The 14700-nt window shown below is 47.4% G+C and overlaps 1 protein-coding gene across 1 annotated transcript in view; it reads right to left on the bottom strand.

Moving 5' to 3' along the window:
- The window catches only part of coro7 (coronin 7), a 79410-nt gene that overhangs the window by 37691 nt on the left and 27019 nt on the right, over positions 1-14700 (bottom strand). The window lies entirely within an intron of this gene.

Raw genomic sequence — 14700 nt, 5'->3', positions numbered from 1 at the left:
TTCCTATACCAGTAACCTTCTTATGAGCTTAAGGGGGCCCCGACCAAAGGGTAAAGCTGCAAAGGAGACTTGAAGTGGAAAGTCCAACAAACTGTAAACATGCCCCATTTCTAAGCAAATCCCTAGAGAGGCATATGTATACAAATGGTTCCCATAATATAGAGTATATGGTGATACCATACATATATCTCTTCAGGTAGATAATAAATGACAAATCACGGTACAGTAAATGGAAGAAACTAAAGACAACAGGAATAATGTCAGAACCCCTAAAGATTTTTAGACTATCTACCATACAGCAGCTTTACATGTACTGATGGGGCCTATAGCTCAGAAAAAAACTACAAACTACATGGTTATAATTAACTGTGGGTTTAGGGCAAAGAAAATATGACTTGGTATATTTATCGTTTAATGCCCATAATTTCACTTTTATAATGGATAACAATTTTTTTCCACACCCACCCACACAGATGATAGTAAGAAAGACATTACTGCAGTGTTTTTCAACCTTTTTTGGGCAAAGGCACACTTGTTTCATGAAAAAAATCACGAGGCACACCACCATTAGAAAATGTTAAAAAATTTAACTCTGTGCCCAGCAGCAGTGCCCCCCTAGTACACTGGTGCCCAGCAGCAGTGCCCCCCTAGTACATTGGTGCCAAGAGCAGTGCCCCCCTAGTACATTGGTGCCCAGCAGCAGTGCCCCCCTAGTACATTGGTGCCAAGAGCAGTGCCCCCCTAGTACACTGGTGCCCAGCAGCAGTGCCCCCCTAGTACATTGGTGCCAAGAGCAGTGCCCCCCTAGTACATTGGTGCCCAGCAGCAGTGCCCCCCTAGTACATTGGTGCCAAGAGCAGTGCCCCCCTAGTACATTGGTGCCCAGCAGCAGTGCCCCCCAGTACATTGGTGCCAAGAGCCAGCCCCCCTAGTACATTGGTGCCCAGCAGCAGTGCCCCCATAAGTCAGTGTGCCCCGTGGCCCCCCCTAATACATTGGTGCCCAGCAGCATTTTACTTCTGCTCTTCGGCGGCTTCAACAGCATCTTCCCCTCACGCGCGCCACCTCTGCACTTCTGCCTACACGCGACCGCACACAGGCCCTTTTATAACGTTGCGCCCCGTGCGTACTGACGTCACCCGTACACACGGGGCGCAACCAATGACAGGGCCCGGATTTTATTAAAGGGGGGCCGAGCTACTAAGAAAAACTGTAGCATCGCTGGGCCCCCTTTGAAAGTAAAAATTTCGGCCCTGCCTACGGCACACCAGGCAACATCTCGCGGCACATTGCGGTTGAAAAACGCTGCATTACTGTATATGGTTTGGGAGCAGACAGGTTTTGGGATAAATCAACCAGCAAGATCAAGACCAACTTGTGCACAATACATATTCCCTGAGCGCTAAACAAGGCCACAGATAAAAGCTGTGCTACATATGTGGATAAGGACTGCACTTACTACTATTCCCAGAATCCTTAGGCCGCCAGTTCTGCAGCAGCTGGAGTCCCTAAGCTTTTCTGTACTTAAAGCTACAGGCATTTGAATCCTCCTTGTGTCTTTGACTGAATGGTCTCACTCATCCTATGCCCAAGGATACCCAGAGGAAACCCACGCAGACATGCCCCTTATTGCGGTCACCTCACTAAAAGTAGTTCCAGCATTGGTAAGGTATAGTTACCCCTTACTGTATGTCTCACAATGGCTTCTTCCCCATGTACAGCCGCACCTAAGAATATCTGCATGTTTTTATGGTAATAACCCTACAGTTTGGGTTACCAAATAAGCAATCCATGGTAAGTATTCAGCTTCAGCACAAACCTAAAGGTTACTACAGCTATTATTCTACACAGTCACTTACACTGACAACTCAAGGTGTTATATACCCACAACATAGGGTGACCAGGTCACTTGACAATTCAGGGACATGTCTAAAAAATCCAGCTAGCAGGGCTGAACTGATTGCAGTTTATATTAAATGCAATCATTGCTGGCCTGTAACATATATTTTTTAGATGTGTCCCTGAATTTTCAAATGACCTAGTCACCCTACCACAGTAAGTGAGATTGACCTCCAGTGATATTACCCCCCAAAAACAGAGATTTAATAGTGCAGACTAACAGTACAGTTTATTTCTATATATTAGTGGTCCTTTCCCACTAGCAGAAGGGCATATTCTCACATTCCTACTCCATACTTATCATTCCATTATGTTTGGGGTTGTAAATTACACTACGGTCAGTGTCAGACTGCGTCTCCACCAGAGAATCCGATGCCCTTGGCCCACTCTCACAGAAGTTAGATATAGATAGTAACAAAATATATCTCTTTCTATAAGACTACAATGGAAAGGTATGGGCTGATATAGATTGGCCTAGGCCAGTGATCCCCAGCCAGTGCCTTGGCTCAGCAAAATGTTGCTCATCGACCCTTTTTATGTTGCTCAAACAGGTGCTTAATTTTAAACTCCTGGCTTGGGGCAAATTTTGGTTCCATGAAAACCAGGTGTACTGCCAAACAGAGCCTCTTGTAGCCTGCCAGTCCACATAGAGAGGCACCCCCTAGCACTTCTTCATGCTGGTGCTGCTCCATAGCTTTCTTTACATTTAATTATGACTCACAGGTAAAAGGGTTGGGGACCCCTATCCTAGGCTGCAGCCCACATGGAGATCCTCTGGTTACCTGATAGGCCAGTCTGACCCTGGATGCAGTTATCTGTGCCCATGCAGCCCCCTTAAGCTTCCAGGAATATAGTCAAATAGTGCCCCCCGCAACTTTTGTATTTACCCTAACTATGGTGACAGGCCCAGATTGGCAATCTGTGGGTTCTGGTAAATGCCAGAGGGGCTGCTGTAAGGTGCCATAGACAGTCACTATGTATTGGGCTGGTGGGGGTCTGTTTGGGCCTCTGTGTACTTGAAATACCAGGGCCTATTTTGAATCCCAGTCCAAGCCCTGTATGGTTTTGTCTTCTGATCACTACAGCAGCTGAATGCACTTATAGTCAAAACTCGGAATAGGAATAAGTGTCAGTCTAATAAATCCCCATGGCATACACCACTGTGTGTATCAGAAAAGCTACCAACATGATGCCCAAGGCACCACTCGGCACACACTCGCACACTACAAACCTCAGAACTTCTGCCCCAAGCTCGATGCTGAGTTTTCCTTTACCTATATAAAAGCAGAGGGAAAATGTGAGGTATCCGCACAAGTCTGCTAGAGCGATCAGATCCAAACCGCACTGCCGGGAGAGAGGGGAGCTTAGGTGGGGAGAGGGGGGGAACAGGCCTGCACGTGAAACCCAAAAAAATCCCCTTTTGATTCATTGTTAACCTTTTCACTGCAAGTTAGGGCTGGAACACACTGCTCCTTGGCTGTTCCCTGGCAGCAGCCTATGTACTAATGATGCCCCTTGGGAATTCAGGGGGTCTGTCTGTTTCTCTGCAATAACGCAGAGGTGAAGGTTGTATGAGCATCAGTCAATTTCCTGTAGTCCTGCAGACCATTACACCAGTACCATTATGTTTATGGCCTGCAGAGCCTTATGCCTGTATAGTCAGTGTTATGGCCATTATGCCAGTATGGTTATCTTTATGGCCTGCAGAGCATTACACTAGTATGGTCATATTTATGGCCTTCAAAGCCTTAGGCCGGTATGGTCATCTTTATGGTCTGCAGAGGGTTATTCCGGTATGGTCAGCTTTATGACCTGTAGAGGGTCATGCCGGTATGGTCAGCTTTATGGCCTGCAGAGGGTTATGCCGGTATGGTCAGCTTTATGGCCTGCAGAGGGTTATGCCGGTATGGTCAGCTTTATGGCCTGCAGAGCATTACACTAGTATGATTATCTTTATTGCCTTCAGAGCATTGTGCTGGTATGGTCACCTTTACAGCCTGCAGAGTGTTACGCCGGTGTAGTCATCATTATGGCCTGGAATGAGGACCACATCAATGCCCCGATGCTCTCCTCATCCCAACAAGATTTTTAAACCTGCCCAATCATTATCTGGCCAATTTTTGGACATATATCAGTCATGCAGGCTTGTCCCATACACAGCTGATAAACTGGTGACTGTCAGCAGCTTTTATTGGCCCATGTATGGCTACCTTTAGTCTCTGGCTTCAAGTGATCTAATCTAAGCTACCTAAGTGAGGTACCACTCTGTACAGGCCTTAAGGTGGTCAACGTGCCCAGATCTGGTTGGGTTCTGACTACTTGACCATTATAGGATCACAGTCAATCTGAAAGTTCCCTATCCACCCAGCAAGCCTATATGTTGATATTTGTTTTAGTTCCCCTTTAATAGGGGTTCTTTTGCCGGTATAAATGGTGACTTGTGAAATCCAATCCCCTCGCCTTGGTCATGTCCCCTGAAGGGCTGTGACTCTCGGCTCCAATACAGGCACATGCAGCACATTTCAGTGCTAATTCTACTTAGCCACTTTAAGCTGAATAAAATCTATGGAGTCGGCTCTGGGCAGCTGAGTGTGTAGGGGTTTCTGGAAGTGATTATCTATGCCCGGGGCAGGAGGTCCTTGGCTAATCTATGGCAAGCGTGTGGGGAGTGAGCCGGAGGGTGGGGGGCAGGTGTGTGCATCCTGAAGGCATGTTTTATATTACAGGGGAAGAAAGGTCTCTCTGTGCAAGGGAGATATTATCCGAATATTGGGGGCTGGGGGTTGCGGATGGCCATGTGGAGGAATGGAGAGAGAGTGCTAAAGAAACAAACAATGGAAATAGGAAAAATAAAGAAGATATGATTGGGTGATCCTATATTATACAAAGGAACTGACTTTCCAGCCAACACCTTCCCTCGGGGCCCTGAGAATAAGCTACCCTATACAGCATTACCCTTGCCATCAGGGTTTCTGATTAAACCACAAGAATCCATAGCAGCACCTGGAAAATAAATAGCTAGCATTTCTGCAGCCATCTGAGTGCAATCATGGGAAGGCCACGATATATATGTGTAATCCTATGCAAACCAGAATTTCTTCTGTCTCTGGATAAAATCTTTGGCAGCCATGCAACAGAATAACAAGACTCCACATTAATGTGGGACACATGGCTTACTAGAGCTACTAACTGCTCCACTGCACTATGGGGAGGCCAGCAAAGCACTTCTTACTCACAGAGGCTGCTGTAAGATGCCATAGACAGTCACTATTTATTGGGCTAGTGGGGGGCTGATTGAGCCTGCGTGTATTTGAAATGCCAGGGCCTAGTTTGTATCTCAGTCTGGACCTGGCAGGGGGGCACAGCACACAGTAGAGAGCAGGGGGCGCAGCACACAGTAGAGAGCAGGGGGCGCAGCACACAGTAGAGAGCAGGGGGCGCAGCACACAGTAGAGAGCAGAGGGCGCAGCACACAGTAGAGAGCAGGGGGCGCAGCACACAGTATGGATGAGTGGGTTCAGCTCTAACTACAAAGAGGACACAACAGAGAAGAATGAATGCAGCAGAAGTACAGAGCAATAACTAAATCAGAGAGGTAAAAAGAACAGAGTGCAGCACAGAGACACAACAGAGTGCAGCACAGAGACACAATTTACAGAAAGTGAATTAAGATTCAGCACAATGCGAATGCTGGATAAATGAGTGGGAGCGTGAGTGATTAAAGCAGAAAGTGTAAAGGAAAAAGCACATCACGTGGGACAGAGAGGTGATTGAGCGCAGCACGCGGGGCAGAGAGGTGAGCAAGTAAAGCACCCCGAGAGAGTGCAGAGCAGCGAGTAAGTAAAGCACCAGTAAGTAAGTAAAGCAGAGAGTGCAGAGCAGTGAGTGGGGGCAGAGAAGTGAGTAAGTAAAGCCCCCCAAGAGAGTGCAGAGCAGTGAGTGAGGCAGCACACAGGGCAGAGGGGTGAGTGAGGGCAGCACACAGGGCAGAGAGGTGAGTGAGGGCAGCACACAGGGCAGAGAGGTGAGTGAGGGCAGCACACAGGGCAGAGAGGTGATTGAGCGCAGCACGCGGGGCAGAGAGGTGAGTGAAGCACCCCAAGAGAGTGCAGAGCAGTGAGTGAGGGCAGCACAAAGGGCAGAGCAGTGAGTGAGGGCAGCACATGGGGCAGAGAGGTGAGTAAGTAAAGCACCCCGAGAGAGTGCAGAGCAGTGAGTGGGGGCAGAGAGGTGAGTAGGTAAAGCACCCAGAGAGAGTGCAGAGCAGTGAGTGAGGGCAGCACAAACGGCAGAGCAGTGAGTGAGGGCAGCACACAGGGCAGAGAGGTGAGTGAGCGCAGCACACGGGGCAGAGAGGTGAGTAAGTAAAGCACCCCGAGAGAGTGCAGAGCAGTGAGTGGGGGCAGAGAGGTGAGTAAGTAAAGCACCCCGAGAGAGTGCAGAGCAGTGAGTGAGGGCAGCACAAAGGGCAGAGCAGTGAGTGGGGGCAGAGAGGTGAGTAGGTAAAGCACCCCGAGAGAGTGCAGAGCAGCGAGTGAGGGCAGCACACGGGGCAGAGCAGCGAGTGAGGGCAGCACACGGGGCAGAGCAGCGAGTGAGGGCAGCACACGGGGCAGAGCAGCGAGTGAGGGCAGCACACGGGGCAGAGCAGCGAGTGAGGGCAGCACACGGGGCAGAGCAGCGAGTGAGGGCAGCACACGGGGCAGAGCAGCGAGTGAGGGCAGCACACGGGGCAGAGCAGCGAGTGAGGGCAGCACACGGGCAGAGCAGCGAGTGGGCAGCACCGGGCAGAGCAGCGAGTGAGGGCAGCACACGGGGCAGAGCAGCGAGTGAGGGCAGCACACGGGGCAGAGCAGCGAGTGAGGGCAGCACACGGGGCAGAGCAGCGAGTGAGGGCAGCACACGGGGCAGAGCAGCGAGTGAGGGCAGCACACGGGGCAGAGCAGCGAGTGAGGGCAGCACACGGGGCAGAGCAGCGAGTGAGGGCAGCACACGGGGCAGAGCAGCGAGTGAGGGCAGCACACGGGGCAGAGCAGCGAGTGAGGGCAGCACACGGGGCAGAGCAGCGAGTGAGGGCAGCACACGGGGCAGAGCAGCGAGTGAGGGCAGCACACGGGGCAGAGCAGCGAGTGAGGGCAGCACACGGGGCAGAGCAGCGAGTGAGGGCAGCACACGGGGCAGAGCAGTGAGTGAGGGCAGCACACGGGGCAGAGCAGTGAGCATGTAGGAATGAGTGAACCCTCAGAAAGAAGCCTTTGTCTGGATCTGAGACACAAGCCCCTGGATTCCTTCTGGAATTTGCTGCTGTGTAAATATTTTCACTCTGGACGCGTCTCTTTTCCAATCCCTCAAACCTGCGCCAACTTTCAGCCTCAAATTAAAAACCAGACTTTGAGCTGAACAGCATGCTGGGATATTGTGCCCAGCACAAAGCTCTCTTATGTCTTATTATTAACTCTCTGTGGTCTGGGTCACTGCCAGGGAAGCTTTCCTCCTACAGAATCGCTACCCTCACTCTGGCATCACTCCATTAACCCTTACAGATGCAAAGTGCTGATCCACTAACATTTCCCCTGAAAGGGTCCTGCAGAGCAATCCGGCTGCAATACACCGTCCTATTAGGGACCTACCTGGCCTCTCCGGTCCCACAGATTAGATTTCCGTCCCTATGGTTCCCCATACAGGGGCCCATCTACATTAACCCTTGCAAACAAAACTCCCAGTGTGCCATTGTCCTTAACCCTGTTTATTAACAAGGAGTTTGTTCCCCTTAAGAAGCTGCCTTGCAGAACAGATCAGAGGCTCACTAATAAATCCTTTCCCCATTAATAATGCTGCTGTCAATCACGCTGCTTCCAGACTCATTTAACCCCTGCCTGCCCAAAGTGAGTGGGTGGTGGTACAAGGAAGAACTAGAACAATGGCACAGAACACGGAAGACCTCAGCCAGCTTCTGCTACATTGTTTCAGGAGTCAGAGAATATAAACAACCAGACACGGATTCCAACAGCAATTACACTTACATATTATTCAAAACCAGTAAAAATATCTAATAAATGTATTTTGGAAAGATGCTTGGAATTCAATTTTCTTTTACTGTTCGTCCCTGTCTTATTTCATTGCTCTACAACTTCCAGCATCCCTCTAAAGGAAGATGGCTGTTATAATACAACCACAGCAAAATACACAAAATGTTGTATATATTACCAAAAAAAACAAAAAACATATCCGGACCAGGGGGCCCAAGGACAAATGCCCTCTACACCTTGCCCTATAACTGACCCCGACCACTTGCCCTAAAACTATTCAAAAGTTTCTGACAACGGAGAGGGTTAACCCCTTAGTATCACACGCTGGTTCATATTAGCCGTCTTCCCTCCCTAATTCTGACCAAGCGCAGCATCTGGGAGCCATTTCTGAACTGACATTAAAATGTGCCAGAACCCAACTCGGAGACAGGGAGGGTGGGGAGGGGGGGTGAGGTAAGCAGGAAAGGAAAACTTATTTCTGATCTAATGATGGGGTTGGCCGGGCCCCAGAGGGACACAGAGCGAGGACAAAGAGACAGGGGAAGGTGGAAAGCCTGCAGAAGGAATCAGAGCCCGGCTACGTGTCCCAGGCAGAGGCTTGATGGCTCCAACACACCCCGGGCCCTGCTTCAGTTGGGGGGGTGTAGCTCATATTGGAAAGAGAACAATTCAGGTCTGGCTTGACCTGTTTATTTAATGGTTGCTATGGAAATCGGCCTCTGCCTGAGCCCCTGCTAAATAAACCCAGATCTGTCCAGGAGACTAGGAGAGGGGAGGAAAAGGCAGCGGCGAGTGGGGGGGGGGATGAAGAAAAGGAAGGTAGAAGGATGGAAAATAAAGCACTTTAGCAGATTTGTATGCAAACGGAGAAGCTGAGATAGAAAGCAGCCAAGGCATATGCATGTCGGTGCTATAGAAATCATAATAATCATATAGTATGAAACTCAGGAAAAAACACAGGGGGTGTTTTAGACAAATAAGATATAATACAAATGATACAAAAAATAGTGCTACCCTGTTCCTACATCTCTCAGGAACAATTTACCCAGAATTATTTTGCACTGTTATAGCTATCCCCCCTATAACTAATTCTGCCCTTCCTCTGGGTCCCCTTTTATTATACCAGCTCTGTCCCTGTGTCTAATCTATTGCAGGCTGCCTCTCCTTCACCCCTCCAATTTAACTGCCCTGTTCCTATATTTGCCCTATTACAGGATCAACCTCCAGTAACTATAAAAGCTGACCCCCACCCATATACATGTCATTAAACAACCACAGGGTCCCTTATACCTACCCTGTTCCCATCCCTGCTCCATTGCATTTGCTTTCCTGGTAATCATTTAATCATCTAATCATTTAACTGCTATACTACACCAAGACCACCATCACAAATCTCAGGGCCCCATACAACATTATTATCTGCCCCCCCCCTTCAGGGGTCCTAATGGTTAAAGAACAAAATACACATTGGTGGGCAGGAGCTCTATTGGTTGAAATAAAAAAAAAAAAGAGGAAAGAATGGCATACAAAAATCATACAACAAGGTCTGGACTTCCTGGCTGACCTACACCTACAGAAACCTTACTAATGGTGGCCATACACAGGCCAATAAAGTTGCCGATTGTCTGAGTCGCCAGCTTATCTGTCCCTGTATGGGGCTCACAGCCAGGTCTACCCAACCAATATCTGCCCAAAAACCGGGTGCTTGATGCGGTTTTTTGTTCCAATGGCCCGTATCCCATCAATGTGGTCTGATCATTTGGCCCTCAAGGTGGGCAAACTGGGGATCATTTGGCCCACAAGCTGGGCAAACTGGGGATCATTTGGCCCACAAGGTGGGCATATCGGGCATAGATCTGATCATTTGGGGACCTTGAGCATATCACACGACTGTCCCCCACACAACTCTCCTCCCTGATGGCAGCCCTTACTGAGCCCTGTAGTGTTTTTGACCATTATAGGTGCTATCTAACCTTCACCGTGATGTTGCTTGTAGGGGGACTTGCATCTACCTCCTTCCTCTGCTATAAACTCCAGGTGGGCCCACCACTTTCTTTAGCCCGCTTGAATCCTTGCAATTAGACTATACTGTTTACATCAAGACTAACTGCCTATAATGAATTGGGGCCAATTGGCATCAGCACCATAATCACTCAGTGATCCTCTCCCACCACACTGTCATATTCACCAGGTCAGCAATTCTGTTGCCTGAACCCTCACCTTCCTGTCTGATTCTAATCTGCGGTTCCCCTACTCAGAACACTGCTTTGGCCGGCCGTGCTGTCTGGAATCTGAAAATATGCTTCAAGCAGCCCGCAAATCAACCTCCCCTTTCATTTGTCCTTATATATACGTTCCCTCTTCTGACCTATCTGGCTGGAGCAGATAGAACTGTACATGAATGTGTTAGTGTGTTACCACAGTGCAAAGATATACAGTTTGGTACATAAGAGCAATCACTGAGTAATAGCTAGTAGCCAACTGGCCCCATACTAATATTAGAAGGGTCCTCCCCCCCCCCCGGGGTGGGGGGCATTTATTAGCCCATTGGTCACTTAGGACCCCTGGGCAAAGGGCCCTACCAACAAATAGAATAGGACAAAATAATTTCCAGGGCAATTATGGTTACATTCCCCCCACAAACTGTTCCTCGTGCCCCGCCCCTTCCCAACACATAAGCCTGGGCCCCCAAGAGTGCAGGAGGCCTAGTAAATTTTTAGTTAGGCCATTGATTTTCAATGCCCATCCCCATAATTGGTGATAATTGTGCCCAATTGCTTACTTACAACCTTTCCCATTAAACAAAACACTAAAGCAACTAGTACCAATTAGACATGTTTTTATCCCTGAGATTTTCCCTTGAGACAGGCTGCTGTAAAAACTTCCCATGAATGACATTACCCCAAGCAAGCTATAAGCTTTTTGTCATTACAACTGTAGATATAACCATAATTCTGCACAAGCACGGCTGTAACAGTGGTGGCAGCAGGTGAAGCAGCTGTAACAGAAGCTCAGGATTACAGCTGCCCATACAGCATCAATGTGTATATATATATCTCACTCTGGGTTGGGTCCTATAGAAGTCTGCTGGGAGACCCAGAACATCTAATTATGCCATAATTATGCCATATTTCAATAGAGGTCATTTTGGGCAGTTGACCCTCTATTCAATAACACAATTTCATTTTTGTTAGGGATAGCTCATGATCACTACTTTGTGTTTATGGGTCACTCTGTAATGCTAAATGCAGAACCCGGAGATTCTTTAGGGTTCTATAAAAATAAACAACAGACCTGTGTCTGTCTAGCATCGGATGTCTCAGGCTTTATCTGTCTTTTATTGCACTGGCAGCACTGGACCCAACTTGTCTCTGGGACATTCTGTGTGGCCCTAGGCAGGGACTGAGTGCACACAACAAAATGCAGCCACGAGGCTTTTGGCCTCTGACCTCCATAAAAAGAGAAAAGACATTCCTTTTTAAGTGCCCAATATGTGTGTAATAAACAGCCTCCTCCCATCCTGTGGCCATAAACATGGTGTTAGAATAGCCCCAGGCTACTGTTATTATAGTACCGGCTCTGCACAGGAAGGGCATGGGGGATCTTTGTGTCTACATGGGCAGATATTTGGTTGTGCAGAGCCAAAGATAAGTGGGCTAGGGACCGTATAACAATAAGGCATAAGGCAATCATTTCAACCAAGAAAAGCAGTAACTATGCACAATATCATTCACAGCTCATCTGAGCAAATCAAAGGATGCTGGGAAATAAATCCTACGGAAAGTCCTATGGAAAGAAGACAATTGCCTCCTGCAAGTAGAGCATTTGCGTATGATACACACTGTTAGGGTAGCGACACACAGTCGCCCACGATAAATCTCCGCTTTTGCAGGCGACTAATCTCCCCGAAATGCCATCCCACCGGCAAGAATGTAAACTGCCAGTGGGATGGCATACGCGTCGCTTCGGTTTTCTGAAGTTGCGCGAAATTTCTTTAAGCCTGGCCTGCCACAGTACCAGAGAGTCTCCCTGTCCCTAATGGGTCCCAGTTTGGGAAAGATTCCAATAGGCCTCTTTTATTTCCACTATAGGCCTATATAAACCAAGGCTAATGGGATCCCAATTTGTTATTTGATTTTAGGTGACAATGAAGCATCTTCTAGCAGAATACTAAAGCCTCTGGTATGATGCTAAAAGACAGACAAGCATGGCTGGGTTTTAACGAAGGCTTGGCAGGGCTAAGCCCCCCAAACCATCTCCAATTAATTTGCTACAATAAAGAGCATGGCAGTATTATACATGAAGTTGGCACTAAATTTCTCCTGCCTTGTGTAATGGGGTTATTATACATGAAACTGCCACTATAACCTGCCATGCATTTATTGTATAGTAATACATGAAATCTGTATTTATACTACCATATGTTTGGGGGTATTAGACTGTACATAAAATTGGCGTTGCACCTGAAATGTGTTCTGGGACGTATTTAACATAACATTCTCCATTGTTGCTGCTTCTCATTACTTGTGTATCCACACACCCCCTGCGCCTGCCTCAAAGCTGTTTCTTCTGTCTATACCTAGCTCTGGCTAGAGTTGCCACCTGGCTGGTATTTTACTAGCCTGGCCAGTAAAATTGTGCTTGATGCTAATGTTATTAATAGGGAAGAAAGATGAAAATATAGGATTTCTTTCCAAAAGAGGTGGCAGCCCTAGTTCTTTGCCCTTTGCAACCTCACACTGACCAGCCACCAACCTAATTTCCTGCCCAATACCTGCATTTTTTGCCGTACCCAAGCCTCGGGCATTTTCCAGAAGGTGAGTAGAGAGATCATACGAATAGAAAAGAGAAACGTAAATCTATGTATGTAGACAGCCTGGATTTTAGAACATAGACCGTGACAGAACCTTTGATACTGTTTATAGTTGAGCTGGGTTCCGATATGTCAGACAAATTCTCTGGTACCTATAGAGTCCTGTGCGGAACCAATTTTTAACATTTGACCCTATCCACAACTGCCTTATCCACTACCCAATCCGCGACCCAATGACCACCAGGAACAGTAAGCTGTTTGCAGCCTTGCTGCAAACTGGAAGTGACATCACTGGAAGTTGGCAGGGAAGAAAAAAAGTTCAAAAAATGTTTTAAAGAGTAAGATATATATAATATAAAATAAGAAATACAGATAAGACCTGCAACCCACATCTACACCTGCATCCAGAAATCCTACCCACAACCTGCAGGGTACCCGCTTTTTTTGCAGGTAACCCATGGCTACCTGACCCCTGCAGGACTCTACCTGTAGATATATGATGTTGGGTAGGACCAGCAGACCAGCATAGTGAGTCTACCTTGCAAGCTCAATCCCACCATACCCTATAGTTGTATATGTTCTGCGTGGTACCAATGATGGAATGGCTCACATGGTTACAGTTCTGATGGAGATTTAGCCCTTCAACAATTCTCAGGGGATACAAGAGTTAAGGGTACACTTGAGATAGCAAGTTACTACTTACTTTTGCAGCAATACCCATTGCTATAACACTGCCCACCTCTAACAGAAAGCCAGAAGACCATCTAGAATGTGTGGATTCTCAGAGTATGAGAAATAGCTATATTCCTTATGTTAAAAGTGTGTTTTCACAAATATCGTATTATACACCCCTCTCAACCCCAATTTTCCTCATTTCCAGGATCCAGGCTGTTACAGTAGAAGTAAATACAAAATGCATTCTGCACAGCTTGTTCCTTGACCTGAGACAGCAGACGCATATCTCATTGCCTTTCTCTGGCCGGAATGAACAATCCGTGTCGCCCCAGCTGATGCCAACGTACAACTCTCAGCAACCTCCGGCAAACAATGGTGAGAAGGAGCTTGGGGCTGTAGATCAGTAACAGCTGAAGGGACACAGCATGCAAGTGACAGGTCTAAATCTTACATGATGAAGTCATTCCCTCTGTAAGACAATGTAGCCATTCTGAGAAAGGTATGTGCTTTGCAAGGCTGCCGATACTGCGCCGTCTGAGTGTCACTTCCTCGCAACAGCACCAGGTCACTACAATTTTATTACAGTTGTTAAAAAGAAGGCAATATTAAAACTGGATCTATCATCCTGAGGGTCTAATAAGCAAGTCAGCCATTTCTATAAAAGTAGCCCCAGATATCTATCGGTATGGGCAGGGGCAGAAGCGGTATCACTGAATGGGGCCAGATTATTCCTGGTTCCTTAAAAAGGAACTCCAGTCTCTGAACCAAGATTTGTTATGAGCCCCACACAACACAGAAACCCCTAATATACCTATCACTAGTGATGAGTACATTTTTCCTCCAGGCATGGCGAATTGTTTTGACAAACCTCTGCGAATATTCGCCATGGAAAAATCTGTTGCGCGTCAAAAAAGGCGTGGGCATTGTCCACAGCAAAATAGGCACAGTCGTGGCAAAAAAAGTTGCGTGCTTCAAAATGGTCATGTGACACCTACGTTTCAAAAATATTTTACCGTTCCGTGAATTGGGCATGGTCACATCAAAATGGCCGTGGTCGAGGCAAAATATTCGCGCTCCAGTAAAAAAGAAAGTTTTGAACGCCACGCAAGACCCTCGTTTCGAAAATTTTTCACCATTTCACAAATTTTTCTGTACTTTTGTGAATTTTTCAGCAAAGCGAAATGGGACAGATTCGCTCATCACTAGCTATCACTGTAATCTATTCCTTCAAAAAAAGTATCAATTAATACCATTTTTATATGCTAACATCCAGCTGCAAAACAG

Source organism: Xenopus tropicalis, chromosome 9, assembly GCF_000004195.4.
Source record: "Xenopus tropicalis strain Nigerian chromosome 9, UCB_Xtro_10.0, whole genome shotgun sequence".
NCBI lineage: Eukaryota > Metazoa > Chordata > Amphibia > Anura > Pipidae > Xenopus > Xenopus tropicalis.
This window is presented reverse-complemented; position numbering and strand designations above follow the sequence as displayed.